Source organism: Oryctolagus cuniculus, chromosome 4, assembly GCF_964237555.1.
Source record: "Oryctolagus cuniculus chromosome 4, mOryCun1.1, whole genome shotgun sequence".
NCBI classification, from domain to species: domain Eukaryota; kingdom Metazoa; phylum Chordata; class Mammalia; order Lagomorpha; family Leporidae; genus Oryctolagus; species Oryctolagus cuniculus.
In genome coordinates, this window is record NC_091435.1 from 105,510,285 (window position 1) to 105,530,266 (window position 19,982).

General features: G+C 37.1%; 1 protein-coding gene across 11 annotated transcripts in view; it reads right to left on the bottom strand.

Annotated features, from left to right (window-relative positions):
• The window catches only part of NAALADL2 (N-acetylated alpha-linked acidic dipeptidase like 2), a 1,435,315-nt gene that overhangs the window by 1,385,670 nt on the left and 29,663 nt on the right, over positions 1–19,982 (bottom strand). The window contains exon 1 of one of the 11 annotated variants that reach the window (XM_070072491.1): positions 1–4,332. This exon is cut by the window's left edge and continues 24,851 nt beyond it. The exons of the other annotated variants lie outside the window; for them this stretch is intronic. The gene's annotated coding sequence lies outside the window, so the exon portion shown is untranslated. Of the gene's footprint in view, positions 4,333–19,982 lie in introns of those variants that run through there. 11 annotated transcript variants of the gene reach the window in all.

Here is a 19,982-nt window from a genome sequence, read left to right on the forward strand (position 1 = left end):
TCATGACTCCTGTAATTTTATATTTAAATATTAATTTCTTAGTGTGAATTATTTTTGTTACCATTAACCTTATTTCCTTACACACCTGCATGGACTACAGTCAGACTGGTTGTTTTCAATGCAGAATACTGGTGGGGGAAACACCGAGTGTACCTCAATCAGTCATGGATAGTACAATCTACTTGTTACTACTAAGAGTGCATAAATATTTTAAATCAATTAAAGATTTTATCTTTATAGAATGTCTCTTCATTAAGCACTATGATATGATTTCTTGAGTGATTAAAAGAGGTAATGAAAAGGATAACAAAACTCACAGTCCATCATATTCTGATAAATGGAAACATGGACATGTGTTTCCTATGTGAGAGTTGTATACCACATACGTCTCAGAAAATTTACGTTGAAAATGACTGATTTAGTCTACGGGATAACAGTCTCACATATATCCAGAACCAGATGGAGGTGAAATGCCATGCAACATTCTTCGCAAAAAGAACAAGATAGGAGAATGGAGTTGTGTTGAACTCAGAGTACATGTGACGGTTCAAAGCTCTGAATCCTATATTTTTGTTTGTTTCAAATACTGGCAAAATCCAGCAAAATATATACACCAGATTTGAACTTCTGGATCAATTAGGACCATGTTTATACTATGCCTGAACAAAGTTCTTTAATTTCAATAACTGAAAAACAATGAAGTACTACTTAATGTCAACTTGTACAGTAGCAAGTGCCTTTATAGTGGGCATTCATGATTATGAGAGTTCAGCATCTGAACCCTTTTCCACTCGTTACAAAACTCCTCTCCATCATGAGTCTTGCAGGGAGCAAAGTTCATCTCATCTTGAAAATGAAAATATCAGATAATCATTTTCTAAGTCTTTCTGCAGTGGGAGTGTGGCACATGACTAAGCTTCATCAGACAGATACATTTTCATGGAATTAAAGGGCCAACCCAGGAACACTTTCTGAGGCAACCAATGATATAAAGAAATCAGATTTCCAGGGCAGCAGCAGATATGTCAGGGTAAAGATCACATTAGATATTAAACAGAAAATAGTTAACACAATGGCTTTAGACTTCTATTCTTAGAAAGCCCTGCATACAAGTTTAGCCCTTGGCTAGTATCTAGAAATTCAGATCTCAGGTAGTTTCCTCCCATCACTCATGAGAATTACTAATTAAACTGTTTGCAATGACAACATACATATTTCCTTCTGGGAATCTAGGATTTGGGTATATGCCAGGCAAAAGATGCCTACATGATCAGTCACCAATGAAAACTTTGCAGATTGAGTTTATACTGTGCTATTCTGGTACATTACCCTTCACCTATGCTGCCAAAAATAATTTACTACAAGAATTAAAAGCATTCTGTGTGACTTCACTGGCATTTAGGACTCTGGAAAATTTTTCACTTGGTTTTCTCCAAACATTGTCCCAGGGTGCATTTTCCCTTTGCTGATGGTGTTTTATAACCTTCCACTTGAATAAATGATAGCCATTACTACAACTGTATGCTGAATACTATGATACCTCTGAGCAAACTCATCAAAAATGGAAGTGGTTTTAAGGAATCCCCACATAGGCTTCTACACAGTGGTATCCTGATTAATTAATTTAAGTAGTGTAATTTGGTTGGGTACATTTGAACTTGTTTTACAAACCTCCTGACAATTCTGTGGGCTATCAAACATTCTTTCTGTCCTTTTTTTCTTAAATCAGTCAGAATGGCTTTCTGTTTCTCGCAACTTTAGGACCATGTCTGAGAGCCATGCATTTATCAGAGAGGTTAAGACATCATTTGGGACACTTGCAGCCCATATCGGAATGCCTGGATGTTCATAGTTTTGTCATAGCTCCACTTTTGATTTCTAGTTCCTGCTAATGCATCTGGGAGGCAGCATGCAATGACTAAAGTACTTGGGTTTCATTGACATGAGAGACCTGGATTGGGTTTTGAGCTTCCAGCTTCAGCCTTGACCAGCCCTGGCTGTTGCTAGGATTTGGAAAGTGAACTAGTGGATGGAAGATTTCTCTCATCTCTCTCTCTCTCTCTCTCTCTCTCACTCTCTCTTTGTGTGTGTGTGTGTGTATGTGTGTCTATAGCTTTCTCTGTGTGTGTCTGTGTTCCTCTCTGCCTTTCAAATAAAAGCAATTTAATAAAATAATAAAACAAGGTCTGAAACAACCTCTAATTTGGTTTAGAATATCCTTACTCTGGTTTTTCATTATTAATTCCTCTCATTTTACTATTTCCCTACTCAGGAATACATGGTGGCTTCACACTGCCTATCCAAAAATCTTAGCACCAGACAATTATCATTAGTTAAAATTACCTAGTAATGCTAAGGCTCCCATCAATCCTACAACTCTGATTTCCACTCTAGCCAAGTCTGCCTAATAAACTTTCCCTGCAATTTCTTCTTTTTCACGTCTTTTGTTCACAGTGACCAGATCTTCCCTCAATAGTATGTCAACTTCCAATTTTAAGCCTTCAACCTTCAATTTATGCCTTTGAAAGTTATGTCACCATATGAACTACACTGAAACTACTCCCTATGTATCAGTACCACACTAACATGAAAATTGATGAGAATTGTGTTGTAGTATTTATTATATATTTGCATTTGCTGTGACCCTGAAAATCAAATGTATTGATAAAGTTCTGTTACCTCTAAATGTGCTGTAACCAAGCACCTGATTTTATTATAGGCTATTGGTTGAAGAGTAATCTGGACTCAGGATTGGTATCACCTTCTAGTGTGCTTCTTGCTGGTAATTAATACTGACTCACCGGCCTACCCATCTCAGACTCTAACATCCTACTGATATTTATTTATAACCTACTGGACACTTATGTGCAATGCAACCTTACCTAGTCAAGTTCAAGACTCAACGGTCATCTACTTAATTTGTAACTGCCTGAGTCTACTATTTCCAATACCTGTTTGGGACCTCCTCTAAAATACAACCATGTAAAGCCCCAACATGAAATTTTACCATCAAAAATCTACATTTTCATAGATACCAACATAAATATCTGCTGAAGATAAATCTCTATTCTCTAGGAGCCTCCTCATAGAATGTCGGGTATGCATTAATGATAGCTGAGTATGCTCTTGCATTAACTATGAAAACTAATAATAAATATCATAACTTGTACCAAAAATTCATATGCATGAATATATATTGTGATAGTGGAGAGATACTTAAGAAATCATCAAAGATGACACCAGATATCAACATAAAACATATTCTAAATTTAAGTATGTTGTTGGAGATTTATAAATGCCTACTAACAAATCATGCATAGTATTAAATAAAACTGTAAAAAAGGTCTTCAAAAAGTTCACTGAAAATTCATATTGTGAGGCAAACATTTGTCCTAGCAGTTGTAGGCAGTTGGGATGCCCACATATCACACTAGAGTGCCTAGGTTCAAGTTTCAGTTTCTGCTCCAGCTTACCCTGGGTCACAGAATGTGACGGCTCATGTGGTTGAGGTTGTGTTCCTATTACTGACTTTGGAGACCCACGTGAAATTCCTGACTCCTGGCTGTGGTAGGGCCTAACCATGACTGCTATGGCCATTTTTTTTTTTTTTTTTTGACAGGCAGTTAGTGAGAGAGAGAGACAGAGAGAAAGGTCTTCCTTTTCCATTGGTTCACACTCCCCCCCCCCAAATGGCCACTGCAGCCAGCACGCTGTGCCGATCCGAAGCCAGGAGCCAGGTGCTTCTTCCTGATCTCCCATGCAGGTGCAGGGCCCAAACACTTGGGCCATCCTCCACTGCCTTCCTGGGCCACAGCAGAGAGCTGGACTGCAAGAGGAGCAACCTGGGACAGAATCCGGGGTTCCAGCGCTGCAGGTGGAGGATTAGCCAAGTGAGCCACAGCACTGCTCTGCTATGGCCATTTGGGGAATGAACCAGTAGATGGAAGATATCTCTATTCCTCCTTCTTCTTCCCTTTCTCCCTCTCCATTACTCTGACTTTCAAATAAATAAAATAAAACAAATAAAAACTATTCATGGATTTCAAGTACCAAAATAAGCAAATCTTTTAATTCTATTTTTCCATAATGTTTTTGAAATTCCTTCATAAATGTAGATGAAACAGAAAACAGAAAAACAAAACATAGTGGCCCTTTGAAGCAGAAGGGCAGGATGGGACCCTATGAAGGGTACAAAAAAGCTGAAATCCATTGCTAAATATCTTTTTTTTTTAATTTTTATTTTTAACAGGCAGAGTGGACAATGAGAGAGAGAGACAGAGAGAAAGGTCTTTCTTTGCCGTTGGTTCACCCTCCAATGGCCGCCGCGGCCGGTGTGCTATGGCCAGCGCACCGATCCGAAGCCAGGAGCCGGGTGCTTCTCCTGGTCTCCCATGCGGGTGCAGGGCCCAAGGACTTGGGCCATCCTCCACTGCACTCCTGGGCCACAGCAGAGAACTGGACTGGAAGAGGGGCAACCAGGACAGAATCCAGTGCCCAACCAGGACTAGAACCCAGTGTGCCGGCGCTGCAAGGCAGAGGATTAGTCTATTGAGCCATGGCGCCGGCCATAGCTAAATATCTTATCACTTCCCCACCTAATGGCTATAGCCAAAAGACTGGCTTAAAGAAATGTACACCAAAGCAGTTCATAGTAGAATTCTACCGCAAAGTCTCACGAGGAGCCGTCACATATACCACTTTATATGCTTAGACATAAAATTAGTATTTCAAGGGCACAAGACCATTTAATGTTTGCTTGTTTCTCCCTCACCTTAGGCTACATCCTTTTTCATATACCTTCATTGTTATACGTAGTAAATGTTAGAGGAAGAAACCATAAACTCCAAATTACAAAGATAGACCACAAGCCTTTCATATTTCTGTTTAGACTCAGTTCACTGCTAACTGGTTTTATGGAAATTACTGTTAAACTTAATGGGTCACTGGATTTCTTTTTGAAACCCCTGAAGTATAATGTCTAACTCACTCCATTAAAATATTAAATTTATAAGAGTCTATCAACATAAATTTCTTTGAATTTTTTATGCTTTCCCTGAGCTGACTCACAAATACAGCTGGAATAAGGCCAGTATTGTGGCATAGTGGGTTATGTTTCCACCTGCAATGCCAAAGTCCTATGTGGGCACCAGTTCGAGTGGCAGTTGTTCCACTTCCAATCCAACTCCCTGCTAATGCACTCAGGGAAGCAGCAGAAGATGACCCAAATGCTTGGGCTTCTGTGCCCACTTGGAAGACCCAAAAGAAGCTCCTGGCTTCTGGCTTCAGCCTAGCCATTTGGGGAATGAAGCAGAAAACAGAAGACCCCTCTCTCACTGTGTCTCCCTTTCTCTATATATATCTGTCTTTCAAATAAATACAGTAAATCTTAAAAAAAACAAATATACAGTCAAGTTACATAAAGTTTTTAACTGTATAAACTATTTGATAAAAGAAATTGATTCTTCTACTTACCTATATTGTCCACAATAAATAATACACAAAGAAGACAAGTAATAAAACACTGATGATTATGATCTGCAATACTAAAAAAATGAAGTTTACTTACACTGGCTACAGAAATTAGTAAACTTTTGCCAAGCACAGAGAAAACAGAATCACATATAATAAAATAATCAGTAGACATTGCTATGTTTTGAGAAGTACTGATACACCATTCTCACATTTAACCCATATTCTCTTATCTCTCAAAAGATTTTTAAAGCAATTTTTGCATAATGGATAAGAAATATGGATTACAGCATCAAATTGCCTGAAAAAATCTTGGCTCTTAAGATCAGTTGTTTAGGGGCCGGCGCCGTGGCTCACTTGGTTAATCCTCCACCTGCAGCACTGGCATTCCATATGGCTGCCGGGTTCTAGTCCCAGTTGCTCTTCTTCCAGTCAAGCTCTCTGCTGTGGCCCAGGAGGGCAGTGGAGGGTGGCCCAAGTGCTTGGGCCCCTGCACCTGCATGGGAGACCAGGAAGAAGCACCTGGCTCCTGGCTTCGGATCTGCACAGCACTGGCCGTAGCGGCCATTTGGGGAGTGAACCAACAGAAGGAAGAACTTTCTCTCTGTCTCTCTCACTGTCTATAACTCTACCTGTCAAATAAATTAAAAAAAAAAAAAAAGATCAGTTGTTAAGAGATATTCAGTAAATTTACTCAAGTCCTCCAAGTCTCTGTTTTCTTTTATGAAATACAGGAGTAATAATTATATATCTGATTTAATGAATAAATTCAATCATAATTAGCAATATGACTTGACCAAATTAAGTCTTCAGTAAATGATATTGTCAAAATGCTTGAAAATTAGTCATTCACTCAGGGTTGGAGTTAGGAATAACTCATTAAATTTCAATTAATTTTTAGTCAGGTTTTTACCACCTCAATACTCTACCATCACCCCACATGTATAAACATTCAAATATAACTATAAATGAATAGCAAAGTATATTAATAAATTCATTTTATTTTGGTATAAATATCATTATCAAATATTTTCTCAAAAAATGGAGAAAGCATGTAGGCAGAAATGCTTTGTAAGCTGAGAAAAGAGGTAAATAAAGGATGGAAGAATTCAACATAAATTTGATGTTATTCAAAGTTAAGTCTTTGGGTAAAATCAGCTCTTTCATATAAATAAACTAACAATGAAAAAAATGAAATCTTCTTTTAATAAACACAGGTGTGAAGATGAAGGTCCAATTACATAACGCTTTAATAAATATCTACAGAAAAATGGGACAAGATGAGATAAAATATTAAACTAAAGCTAGAATCCACTTATATATGTAAAATAATTCTCTAAAAAGTGAAAATAACTTCACAGAAAAGAAAATCACTACAATACAAAAGATGTCAAGGCTTTTCAACAAGCACTTTAGGTATTACTGGATATACATTAGAAAAACACAAAAAGGATGATATTAACAATAAAAAGATGTTATAAAAAGTATATAAAACAAATATATTCATGAATAATATTACTGAATATTTTAAAATGATGTCTAATACATATCTATTAATATAATTTAATGAGCAAAACAAAATAATTTTATATAATTAGGGAGAAAAAAGATGCTCAAATTACATCTGATCTCCAATACTGACTAATTTACCACAGTTTTCCAAAATGATAAAACATCACACATACACAAGCACACAAACACTCCCTGGAGCATTTAAATGGTAAACTGATTAATATCTATTTGTAGATACAAATATTTAAGATGACATCATTTTTCCAATGATTAGATTTCTAAAATACTTTTAAGGCTGCCGGTAGGAGGAAACTTTGTTACCTAGAGTCAATATAAATTATGATAAATCATATTAGCACACTAAATAAACATATATCTGCAGATACAACTGAAAACACAGTGTTTCCTCTTCAAAATTAGCTCTAAGTTTCTGAAAACAAAAATAATCAATATTTGTAAAACATATTTAAAGTAAATTTAAATTTTACAACATAGGTCATGTGTAAAATAGAAAATAAATAATTAATAATTCAGGCAAATGAGTATATTTATTTTTCAACTAAATGTAGTAAAAACTCAATCCCCAATTATTCTCTTCCTATAGAGATATAGCCAGTTACCTTTCTCTATTAATCTACAAAATCTCTTTGTGGTTTTACCACCTTCATATTCCGTTGTTCTCTAACAGTCCACATAGAAATATTCATTGATAATAGTAAAATAATAACACTTATGTAGTTTGTTGGGACTATTGTTAACCTAGTCTAACACGTTTATAAACCAAGAAGCTAAGTCTGTTAAGCTCAGTGACTTTCCAGTTTTAATCGATCCCCAGAGGAAATCTGTGTGTGGGTAATTTTTGCTCTAGGGCGCTTGCCTAGATTTGTTCCTGATAACAAGAACTGAAGAGTAAAGCTACAAAATGCAAATGCCTGCTCTGGAAGATGTTTTTCAATGCTGTAACTGTTATTATTTCAAAACTATATTAAACAAGGGAGTTCTGTAGAAAGCCAATTAACCAATTTAGGCAGGAACTTAATGCAAATCACTGCCCCTTACTTTCACACACCAGGTTTTGTGATTCTGAGATGTTAGTCTCTAAGTGTATATCTATCACATATGAAAGTAACTCAACGTTCCTATGCAAGCATTCTGCTGGGGCACATATATTAAGGATGAGTTTTATTTTCAATACCTACCTCTCTCAGGTATTATTATTGTTTCAATAGTATTAAAAATAAAATGTGAAGAAAGAGCAAAAAGTGAGGAATCATATGAATAAAGTCTAATTCCAGCTCTTTAGCAAAAACTTGAATTACATGACAAAGTGGCTAAAGGAAAACTATCTCATAGATTCAGGACTATTTATGCATATATTAAAACAACAATAATGTGTGTGGTTGACCTTTGTATTTATTTTCATTATAAGCAAATATCCAGTGACCAGGCAAAAAAAAAAAATAAATAAAGTGTAAAGAATATTGACATTGACAACTAGATTATTTATAAAAATTTATTCATTTCTGAGTACCTATTTATTACTATTAAAACATTAACTTCAGCATGAAAGAGGTAGTTATTTAAAAGCGTATACAGCACAAAACATGTTTCAGCACAAAAAAAAAGTGGTCTGCACCTTAATGGTTATTGCAGCTCAATTCACAATAGCTAAGACCTGGAATCAACCTAAATGCCCATCAACAGTAGGTAAAGAAACTATGGGATATGTACTCTACAGAGTACTATACAATGGAAAAAAAATAAAATAAAATAAAATCTGGTCATTTGCAACAAAATGGAGGAATCTGCAACACATCATGCTGAGTGAAATAAGCCAGTCCCAAAGGGACAAATATCATATGTTCTCCCTGATTGGTGACAACTAACTGTGCACCAAAAAGGAAACCTGTTGAAGTGAAATGGACACTATGAGAAATGGTGACTTGATCAGCCATTGCCCTGAATGCTGGTGAACAACTTAATACTTTATCCCTTTTAGTATTTTTTTTTTTTGGTTGTTCTACTTAACACTATTGGTTGAATTCTGTAATTAATACACAGTTATTCTTAAGTGTAGAAATTTAACTGAAAAAATGATCCCTGTTAAATATAAGATTGGGAATAATAGAGGGAAGAGATGTACAATTTGGGACATGCTCAAGCTGAATTGCCCCAAACGGTAGTTAGAAACAGGCCAGCACCGCGGCTCACTAGGCTAATCCTCCGCCTTGTGGTGCCGGCACACCGGGTTCTAGTCCCGGTTGGGGTGCCAGATTCTGTCTCGGTTGCCCCTCTTCCAGGCCAGCTCTCTGCTGTGGCCAGGGAGTGCAGTGGAGGATGGCCCAAGTACTTGGGCCCTGCACCCCATGGGAGACCAGGAGAAGCACCTGGTTCCAGGCTTCGGATCAGCGCGGTGCGCCGGCCATAGCACACCGGCCGCGGCGGCCATTGGAGGGTGAACCAACGGCAAAGAAAGACCTTTCTCTCTGTCTCTCTCTCTCACTGTCCACTCTGCCTGTCAAAAAAATAAAAAAATAAAAAATAAAAAAAAGAAACACACCAGGGGATTCCAATTCAATCCCATCAAGGTTGCATGTAACAAGGCCATCTCACTAGTCCAAGTGATCAATTCTGTTCACAATTGATCATAATGACAGGACTAAGAGTCAAAGGGATCACATAAACAAGACTGGTGTCTGAAAATACTAACCTATAAAATAAAAAAGGGAGAGAACCATCCAACATGGGAAGCGAGATACACAGCCGACTCATAGAATGGCAGATGTCCTAAACAGCACTCTGGCCTCAGAATCAGCCCTTAAGGCACGCGGATCTGGCTGTAGAGCCCAGGAGAGGATTTCAGGCATGGAAAGCCAAGACACTCTGGCCAAAAAAAAAAAAAAAAAAATGACCTAAATGAAAATCTCCACGAGTGAGATCCCAGTGAAAAGAACAGGAACAGGTCATCAAAGAAGGAGGTAGCTTTCTCTGAAGGGAGGAGAGAACCTCCACTTTGACTATGACCTTGTCTAAATATGATCAGAGTCGGTGAACTCAAAAGGCTTCCATAGCCTTGGCAGCTCATGACTGGAGACTAGGGTGATTACTGATGCCATAAACAAGAGTGTCAGTTTGTGAAGTCAACAACAGGAGTCACTGTGCACTTACTCCTCATGTAGGATCTCTGTCCTTAGTGTGCTGTACATTGTGATTTAATGCTATAACTAGTACTCAAACAGTATTTTCACTTTGTGTTTCCATGTGGGTGCAAAGTGTTGAAGTCTTTACTTTATATACAGAATATCAGTTTAGTATATATTAAGAGAATTAAAAATGAATCTTGATGTGAATGGAAGGGGAGAGGGAGCAGGAAAGGGGAGGGTTGAGGGTGAGAGGGAAGTTATGGGGGGGGGAAGCCATTGTAATCCATAAGCTGTACTTTGGAAATTTATATTCATTAAATAAAAGTTAAAAAAAGAAAAAAATTAAAGTATAAAAAATGAACTACTTGAATAATATTGAGAAATTTAGGACAATTTAATAAAGCATTAGAGTAGAAATAAAATTAGCTACAAGATAGAAAAAATAACAAATGCGGTTGAAAATGAGAAGAGGAAAATATACAGGCCAAATAAAAAGCATCACACAAAAATAATGTCCCAAAACAGGTAAAACACATTGTAAATGATCATGTTCTTGGGCAGTATGCTCCTCGCTTGCACAAACTTTATTCTATCACAAACAATTCTGTCTTTTATGTCAAAAAGAAGATTCTTTCTTTAGTTTTAGCCTGTGAGTAAACACATCACAAGGGTAGAATTTAGCAAAATCTGATTTTACCTTAATAAACTTGCATGAGATCTTTGACAAGTAATGGTACTGTTCGCATAGAATTTGATTATTTCACTCATTAAATATATTTGGAAATAGTATATTATTTGCATTAAAAAAATAACATAAATTGCATTAATATTTTAGCATTAATATTTAAGATCTTCCAATACAACGTATATTTCCCCCTCATAGATTTAGAAATTACTCTCTGGAATGACACTTATCCCTTTCACCTCTTAACTAGTTATCTCTGCCCATCTCTTTAACTAAACTATTTAATGAAACAGTCTTGTTTAAAATTTTTTTTGATTTATTTGAGATGCAGGGAGAGAAAAGCAGACAAGAGGTGCAACCCTTAATTCACTCCCCAAATGCTCACAATAATCAGGGAACCCAATGCAGGAACTCAACTCAGGTATCCCAGATGAGCAGCAGGAACCCAGTTACTTGAACCATTGCCCCTGCTGCCCAAGATCTGCATTAGCAGGAAAGCTAGACTCAAGAGCCAGAGATGGAAGCCAGGTTCTCCAGTATGGGACATGAATATCCCAACTAGCTATCTTAATCAGTAGGCCAAATGCCCATTCCAGAGTCTCGCCTTTTAATCCTAATATCCCTGCAACTCTAAGTTCCAGTACATTCTGGCTAAAATGTTGTTTCAATGGAAAAATGGATGGATTGCTGGACTAGATATGAAAAGGAGAGGAAAGAAGAGAAATAAGTGTACTACTTCTAGGCATGATTCCCTTGTGGAAGAGCTCTTATTCAATCGTTCTAGCAATTTCTATGCTGTTTGCTACATATTAAATCTTTAAGTGATGTTTTCAGATGAATGAGTGCTCTATTTCTGTTGGAATTTTACAAAACTTGTGATCTTGCAAATGCTAACCAACTGTATCATTAATTATAAATTTATGGGGCTGGTGCTATAGCATAGCAGGTAAACTCACATCCTGCAAGGCTGGCATTCTGTATGGGTGTCAGTTCAGTCCCAGATGCTCCTCTTCCAATCCAGCTCTCTGCTATGTCCTGGGAAAGCAGTAAAATATGGCCCAAGTCCTTGGACCCCTGAATTCCTATGGGAGACCTGGAGGAAGCTCCTGGCTCCTGGCTTCAGATCAGCCCTGTTCTGGCTGTAGCAGCCATTTGGAGAGTGAACCAGTGCGTGCAAGACTTATTCTCATTCATTCTCTCTTTCTCTCTCTCTCTCTCTCTTTCCCCACCCCCACCCCGCCTCTGCCTCTCCGTAACTCTCCCTCTTTCAAATAAACAAATAAATTTTAAAAAAAATTTACTCATTCTTTCCAGAAACAAATTACTCTTTTCTGTTCAAACTTTAATCTCTCTATATAAATTTCTCTAAAAAAATCTAATTTCACAATTCCATAAAATAATGTAGAATAATTTTAAGGGCATCTCTTGTATATTTTTCATTTAGTAATCTAATATTTTCTCTAACATGCACTTTCTGTATGCTATAACATACTTTCCACAAATAGGTCATTTTCTATCACAAATTATTTTATGTAAAGAAAAATTTTATTTAATCAAGTCTTTTCATTAATGATTTGTTCCTTTGTTTTTAGATTTTGAAATTCTTCTCTTTTCCAGATAGTTAATACTAATTTTTTTGTTTTCTTGTTTTTTTCTTTTTTTATGTCACAGAGGACTTTATTTTTTTATCCCCAAGACACCCTTTATTCAAGGAATACAAACTTTATACATTTCAAAATTACAACGTTAGGAACACAGTGATTCTTCCCACCATACCCGCCCTCCCACTCACTCTGCCACCCCTCTTCTTTCTCCCTTTCCTATTCTCATTCTTATTTTTTACTAAGATTATTTTCAATTAACTTTATACACATATGATTAATTCTATGTTAAGTAAAGAATTCAACAAATACTATGGAAAAAAACTGCTCAACAGTCAAGACAGAAGTTGCTCATAGCCATTGCTTCTCAAGTGCCAATTTCACTACTATATTAACTTTTAGGTGCTCTATTAGTTATCATAGGTCAGGGAGAACAAATAACATTTGTCCTTTGGGGACTGTCTTATTTCACTAAATATGATGTTTTCCAGTTTCATCTATTTTGTTACAAACAACCAGATTTATTTATCACTATGTAGTATTCCATGGTGTAAATCCCATACTGTCTTTGTCCGGTCTTCAGTTGATGAACATCTGCGTTGATTCCATATCTTAGCTATTGTGAATTGAGCTTCAATAAACATACGGGTATAGATAACTCTCCATAGGCTGATTTCATTTCCCTTGGGTAAATTCCCAGGAGTGGAATGGCTGGGTCATACGGCAGTTTTATATTCAGATTTCTGAGGTATCTCCATACTGTCTTCCATAGTGGCTTTACCAGTTTACATTCCTACAAAGAGTGTATTAGGGTACCATTATCCCCACAACCTCGCCAGCATTTGTTGTTTGTTGATTTCTGTATGAAAGCCATTCTAACAGGGGTGAGGGGAAACCTCACTATGGTTTTGATTTGCATTTCCCTGATGGCTTGTGATTCTGAACATTTTTTCATGTGTCTGTTGGCCATTTGGATTTCTTCTTTTGAAAAAATACCTGTTTAAGTTCTTGGTCCATTTCTTAATTGGGTTATTTGTTTCGTTATTGTTGAATTTCTTGATCTCTTTATATATTCTGGTTATTAATTCCTTATCAGTTGCATAGCTTGCAAATAGCCTCTCCCATTCTGTCAGTTGCCTGTTCACCTTCCTGTTTTGTTTTGTTTTATTTTGTTTTGTTTGCAGTACAGAAGGTTCTCAATTTCATATAATCCTACTTGTCAACCTGGCTTTGATTGCCCATGACTCTAAATCTTTTCTAAGAACGCTTTGCTTACGCCAATGTCTTGCAGAGTTTCCCCAATGTTCCCTAATAATTTGATGATAACAGGTCATAGATTTAGGTCTTTAAACCATTTTAAGTGGATTTTTGTGTAAGGTTGAAGGTAGTGTTCTTGTTTCATACTACTTCATAAGGAGATCCAGTTTTCCCAGCACAATTTGTTGTAGAGACTGTCCTTGGTCCAGGGATTGATTTTAGCTCCTTTGTCAAAATAAGTTGGTTGTAGATGCATGGATTGATTTCCAGCATTTCTGTTCTGTTCCACTGATCTGTCATTCTGTTTTTGTACCAGTACCTGGCTATTCTGTTTTGATTATAACTGCCCTGTAGTATGTCTTCAAATGTGGTATTGTGATGCCTCCAGCATTGTTTTTGTTGTATAAGATAACTTTAGCCATCTGGGATCTCCTGTGTTTCCATATGAATTTCAGTATCATTTTTTTCCATATCTGAGAAGAATGTCCATGGTATTTTGATTGGGATTGCACTGAATTTGTAAATTGCTTTCAGAATAATGGACATTTTGATATGATTCTTCCAATCCATGAACATGGAAGATTTTTTCCATTTTTTAATCTCCTATTTCTTTTTTTAATGTTTTATAATTCTCATCATAGATATCTTTAACAAACTTCGTTAAATTTATTCCAAGATATTTGATTTTTTGTTAGCTCTTATGAATGAAATTCATCTTAGTTCTTTCTCAGCTATGGCATTGTCTGTGTATACAAAGTCTGTTGATTTTATATCCTGCCACTTTACCAAACTCTTCTATGTATTCCAAGAGTCTCTTGGTGGAGTCTTTTGGACCCCCTGTATATAGAATCATCTCATTGCAAATAGGGATAGTTTGATTTCCCCCTTCCCGATTCGTACCCCTTTGAGTTCTTTTTCTTCCCTAATGGCTCTGGCTAAAACCTCCAGGACAATATTGAATAGTAATGATGAAGAGTGGGCATCCTTGTCTGGCTCCATATCTCAGTAGGAATGCTTCCAATCTTCCCTATTCAATAAGACACTGGTTGAAGGTTTGTCATAAATTGCCTTGATTGTTTTAAGGAATGTTCTTCTTATAACCAATCTGCTTAGAGCTTTCATCATGAAATGATTTTGTATCTTATCAAATGTTTTCTCTACATCTATTGAGGTAATCATATGGTTTTTGTTCTTCAATTTCTTAATGTGATGTATCACAATGATTGATTTGCAAATGTTGGAACATCCCTGGAGACCAAGGATAAATCCCACTTGGTCCAGGTAAATGATCTTTCTGTTGTATTGTTGGATTCGATTGGCTAGTATATTCTTGAGGATTTTTACATCTATGTTCCTCAGGGAAATTGGTCTGTGGTTCTCTGTCTCTGTTACATCTTTTGCAGGTTTAGGAATTATGGTGATGTTGACTTCATAGAATGAATTTGAGAGTATTCCCTCCCTTTCAATTGTTTTGAACAACTTGAGAAGAACTGGAGTTAGTTCTTCTTTAAATGTCTGGTAGAATTCAGCAGTAAAGCATCCTGTCCTGGGCTTTTCTTGGTTGGAAGGGTCTTTATTATTGATTCCATTCCTGTGTTGGTTATTGTCTGTTTAGGTTTTCTATGTCTTCATGGCTCAATTTAGTTATGTAGTAAGTGACCAGGAATCTGTCCATTTCTTCTAGGTTTCCTAGTTTGTTTCATACAGTTCTTTCTATTAATTTCTGATGATTCTTTTTATTTCTGGGGTGTCTGTTGTTACATTTCCTTTTCATCTCTAATTGTTCTGATTTGGGTCTTCTCTCTTCTTTGGTTAGTTGAGCCAATGGTGTGTTAATTTTGTTCATTTTTTCAAAAAAAAAAAAACAGCTCATTTTGCTGATCTTCTGTACAGTATTTTTGGTTCCAATTTTGTTGGTGGGTGTGGTCAGTGAACTCTGTTCAGTGCTCCAGGGTGAAGGGAGTGCCCAAGGTGACAGCCAGGTTGGGTATGGTATATCTCTTTCTTTTTTTTTTTAATTAGAGGGGAGGTTTTTTCTGCTCTGTTGGCATTGTCTCATGCTTACCTCCTCTCCTCAAAGAAGACCAGTGCCTGGGTACTAACCCCAGTGAGTATAATATTCATCCCTGTTGCCCCAAGAGTCCCATAAATGATCTGTGCAGACCTTGGGGTGAGCATGGATCCCACAACAATGACCCTCTACACGGAATCAGGGAGTCCCAAGCATGTATAACTGCCTACAGTGACTGCCCAAAGTTCCAGCCACACCGTATATCTTCCCACGCAGCCACAGTGTTTTCACAGTCCTGGTAAACAAGCCTCCCACAGTCATGAGCACTCATTCCCCCTTTCAGTTCTCCCAACCAATCTCAGGCATCACCACTCGGCTGGTTGCTGGGCATGCGGACACTAGCTGGCACAGCTATTATATATGTCCAAAATGGTGCCTGCCCTCTCTTGGCTTGTTACAAGACACTGGTGCAGGGTGGCTGGGAGAGAGAAATGTGTCCCCTTTTTCTCTTGTCCAGTTTGGTAGGTATTCTTCCATCTTGGATCTCCCCTTGATTTTTTTCAATTTTACTGAATCATCTAGTTGGAATTTACTTTGCTAGAAGCTGTTACTAGAGAATCTAAATGTTTCCCTACTCCCTAAGAAAAATTCCACGTATTATCCACTAAACATTATTTTCAAAAATTTGAGTTATCTACCTGGTATAAGTCTATATTTTTACACATAATCAAGTCTTAGACTCTAAGAACATTATCTATATCAGCTATAGAATGACTAATGGACAAGGACGTTGTCATGTTAATACAGTGCTATGGCAATAAATTGAAATAAATTGTTAAGCTCTTAATAAATGCTTTCTAAATAACAAAATTCTGAATTGCTTCACTTGCTCTAATATTTACACAGGAATATTGGAAATGCGTATGTAGTTCTCCCATGGTATACTAGAAGTACATCTTGAAAGTAGTCTGTCACACTTATTTTCATATCCTATATGCTCAGCATAGTACTTAACATAAAGACTTAACAATCATTGCAGAAATCAAAAAAAATTGCAATAAAACTGACAAAAAAAAAACCATGAACAGAAACACAGTTCAAATTCAGGAAGGTGGAACACTCTTCCAATTAATGAAAGAGGTAAAGTGGGAGCAGGAGAATTTTTATAGGAAACAAAAATTACAGAAGTATAGAGTCCATCTACTCTCTATTCACACCAATTACTCAGTGTCACTGATTTACAAGTTACCATCCTTATAGGTTAGGTTGTTTCACACTTTTATCAAAAACCAAAATCACTGTCACAAAATACACTTTAATTCTCATTCCACATTAATGACTAACACTAAATTTTTAGTCAAAATTCTCATCTCTAATATAACTTGGGAACATTTCAATTTTAAATGGAAACTTCTGACCCTAAATCTCAAACTCTGAAATCTCATGATTACATTCAGTGTTTTTTAAAGGAATCTTAATTTCAACTTTGCTAATTAAATATTTGAGTTGATGCCCTAAGGGAATTTTCAGCAGAAATTTTTTAAATTCACTAAGACATTCTTTGGACTACATATGTAATTACCATTAAGCTGAGCTGTGAAAGGATGAGATACTATTTTATATTGGCCTCAAAATCTGAATTTATCAAGACAACATTCTTCATTTCAAATAACATTTAATTAAACACAGAATTACAGAACAAATGGACGTAGATCATCTTTCTTTGACCAAGATAAATATTATTACCACATCACTCCCATTCATACTACTCTTAAAAAAAAAAAAAAAACCTGCCAACTTTTATATCATTCTCATATCATTCTCATTAGGTAAGTCAATCTCTTAGTTACAAATTTAATTTTAATACCCTTAATTATGTCTAAGCTCATATATATATCTTTTCAGTAAGAACAACTGATTGGCAAGTAAACAAAATAACCATGAACATGAGATAATTCAAATATTACAACTTTGAAACCAAATCCCACTTATGAAGAAAAATAGAGTTTTCACTAAGAAGGTTGTGTGGACTATTATTTTCCAGAAAAGGAAGAAATTTGTTATTGTGACACTTGACAATCTGAAATTTGAGTAAGAAGATGAATGATCCTCTGTAGAGTTGACTTAGTAAAGCATAAGTGGTATTTGTTTGGAAGAGATCATCTAACTGTCAGAGAGACTTTCAAAACTTAATTCTCAATCACCAAACACAGAGAAAATCACACTTATAGCTTGAAGAGGTATCAGTATTTAAACACAACTTTCTCATTCTAAACACTAGGCAATTTCCACTGTACGACACCCACATGATTCTGTCATAAGAAATCTATAAAATCCTAGATAAAAATTAAAGGACATTGACATTTCAGTGACATCTTCATCATTCATATTCACTGAAGGTAGTGATACTGGAAAATAAATACAAATATGGAAAAGGAATAACTGTATAAATATCATAATAAAGATCAACATCTAGCTCAAAATTCTTTTCAGGCACTTTATCAATCTTCTTGTTCTCACATTCTAATATTGAAGTTTTGCTGTGTTCCTTTTGGGGAGTCATATTGTCTTTCTTGTTAATATTTCTTATATTTCTACATTTACTTTTAGGCATTGGCGGAAACATGTTTTGTTTTTCTCCTCTGTCAGCCTTTTTTTTTTTTTTTTTTTTTGACAGGCAGAGTGGACAGTGAGAGAGAGACAGAGAGAAAGGTCTTCCTTTGCCGTTGGTTCACCCTCCAATGGCCGCCGCGACCAGTGCGCTGTGGCCGGCGCACTGCGCTGATCCGATGGCAGGAGCCAGGTACTTATCCTGGTCTCCCATGCGGGTGCAGGGCCCAAGCACTTGGGCCATCCTCCACTGCACTCCTGGCCACAGCAGAGAGCTGGCCTGGATGAGGGGCAACCGGGACAGAATCCAGCACCCCAACCGGGACTAGAACCTGGTGTGTCGGCGCCGCAAGGCGGAGGATTAGCCTGGTGAGCCGCGGCACTGGCCCTCTGTCAGCCTTTATCTTTGAAATATGCCTCTGTGGCTTCGTGGAATATCTGTTCCTTCAGTGGAAATCCAGAAGCATATGCTGGGTGGGGCCAGGGAGCTCAGGCCAGTGCTCAAGGATGCAGCAACAGTCCAGGATAACACTCAAGTTGTGCATGGTAGATCTCTATCATCAGCATAGAGGATGGGGTGCGTATGATTACTGGCATTCCAACAGCATCAGGCCCTCTCTGCTGACATGAACCAACCACCTAGGGTGAGCATACAGTGCCCAGAAACCTTAGCCATGCAGGCACCTGAACCACCCAAAAGATCTGCATGCTCAATAACATACATATACATGTGTGTGTGTGTGTGTGTCTATGTGTGTGTGTGTATGGTCAATGCTCCACCTTAGCCAGTTGAGTCCAGGCACCATGACATAGTGAGGGGAGGGGAGTTCTTTATTGGCCTAAGTTGACATCCCAACACCCACCAACCCTCCACAGTTGACTAACCCAAAGTCATAGGAGACTGTGGATTTATCCCTCTGATAAAATCCCCCCATTGCATGTTGGCCTCAGTATCCTCTTCACACCTTATTAAGATAAGTGTTACCTCTCTGCTGGTTACAGGGTGCTTTGCTCCTAGAAGACAGCATTCCTTCCAGCCACCATCTGCAGGCTGCGCCAGCAGTTTACTGCTCACTGCTGCATGAGTGTAATATCCCTGCTGTTTCATGGCATCTCTCTTATTTTGGTAGAATTCCCACTGCAAACTTCTACCCAACTGTCATCTGGGAATGCAGTTCCTCCCCTTTTCTTTGGGTGTTTTCCTTTGGTCAGAATCACATGCCTTTTCCCTATTCAGGCATCTTGTATCTTTCAAAGTACTCTCATATAGCTACACACTATTATATTTTTTAAAGGTGCCACTGTTTGCTCAACCAGTCCCTAACCAGTAGTCATTCAGATTGTTTATAATCCTATTACAATGTTGTAAAAATAATCTTACATCCACCTGTTTCATATTTCTGAATATCTGAAGAAATATAAATACCATGTGAAAGAGTACATGTATTATTATTTTTTGTAAATATTATCATTTGCAGTAGCAATAAGAGAGTTGATGGATTCCCTCACATTCAACAACAGAGAATCCCACTGTTTTAACCTAAAAGCCTCAAAATCTAAGAGAAAATACACAAATCATAAATTTAAAAAAGGTTCTAACAGACCCTATCATCATTTACCTAAGAGAAGGCAGTGAACAATTTTCCAAAACAATCATTGAGAATTAAGACTCCAACAAAGTTCTATGAATGAAA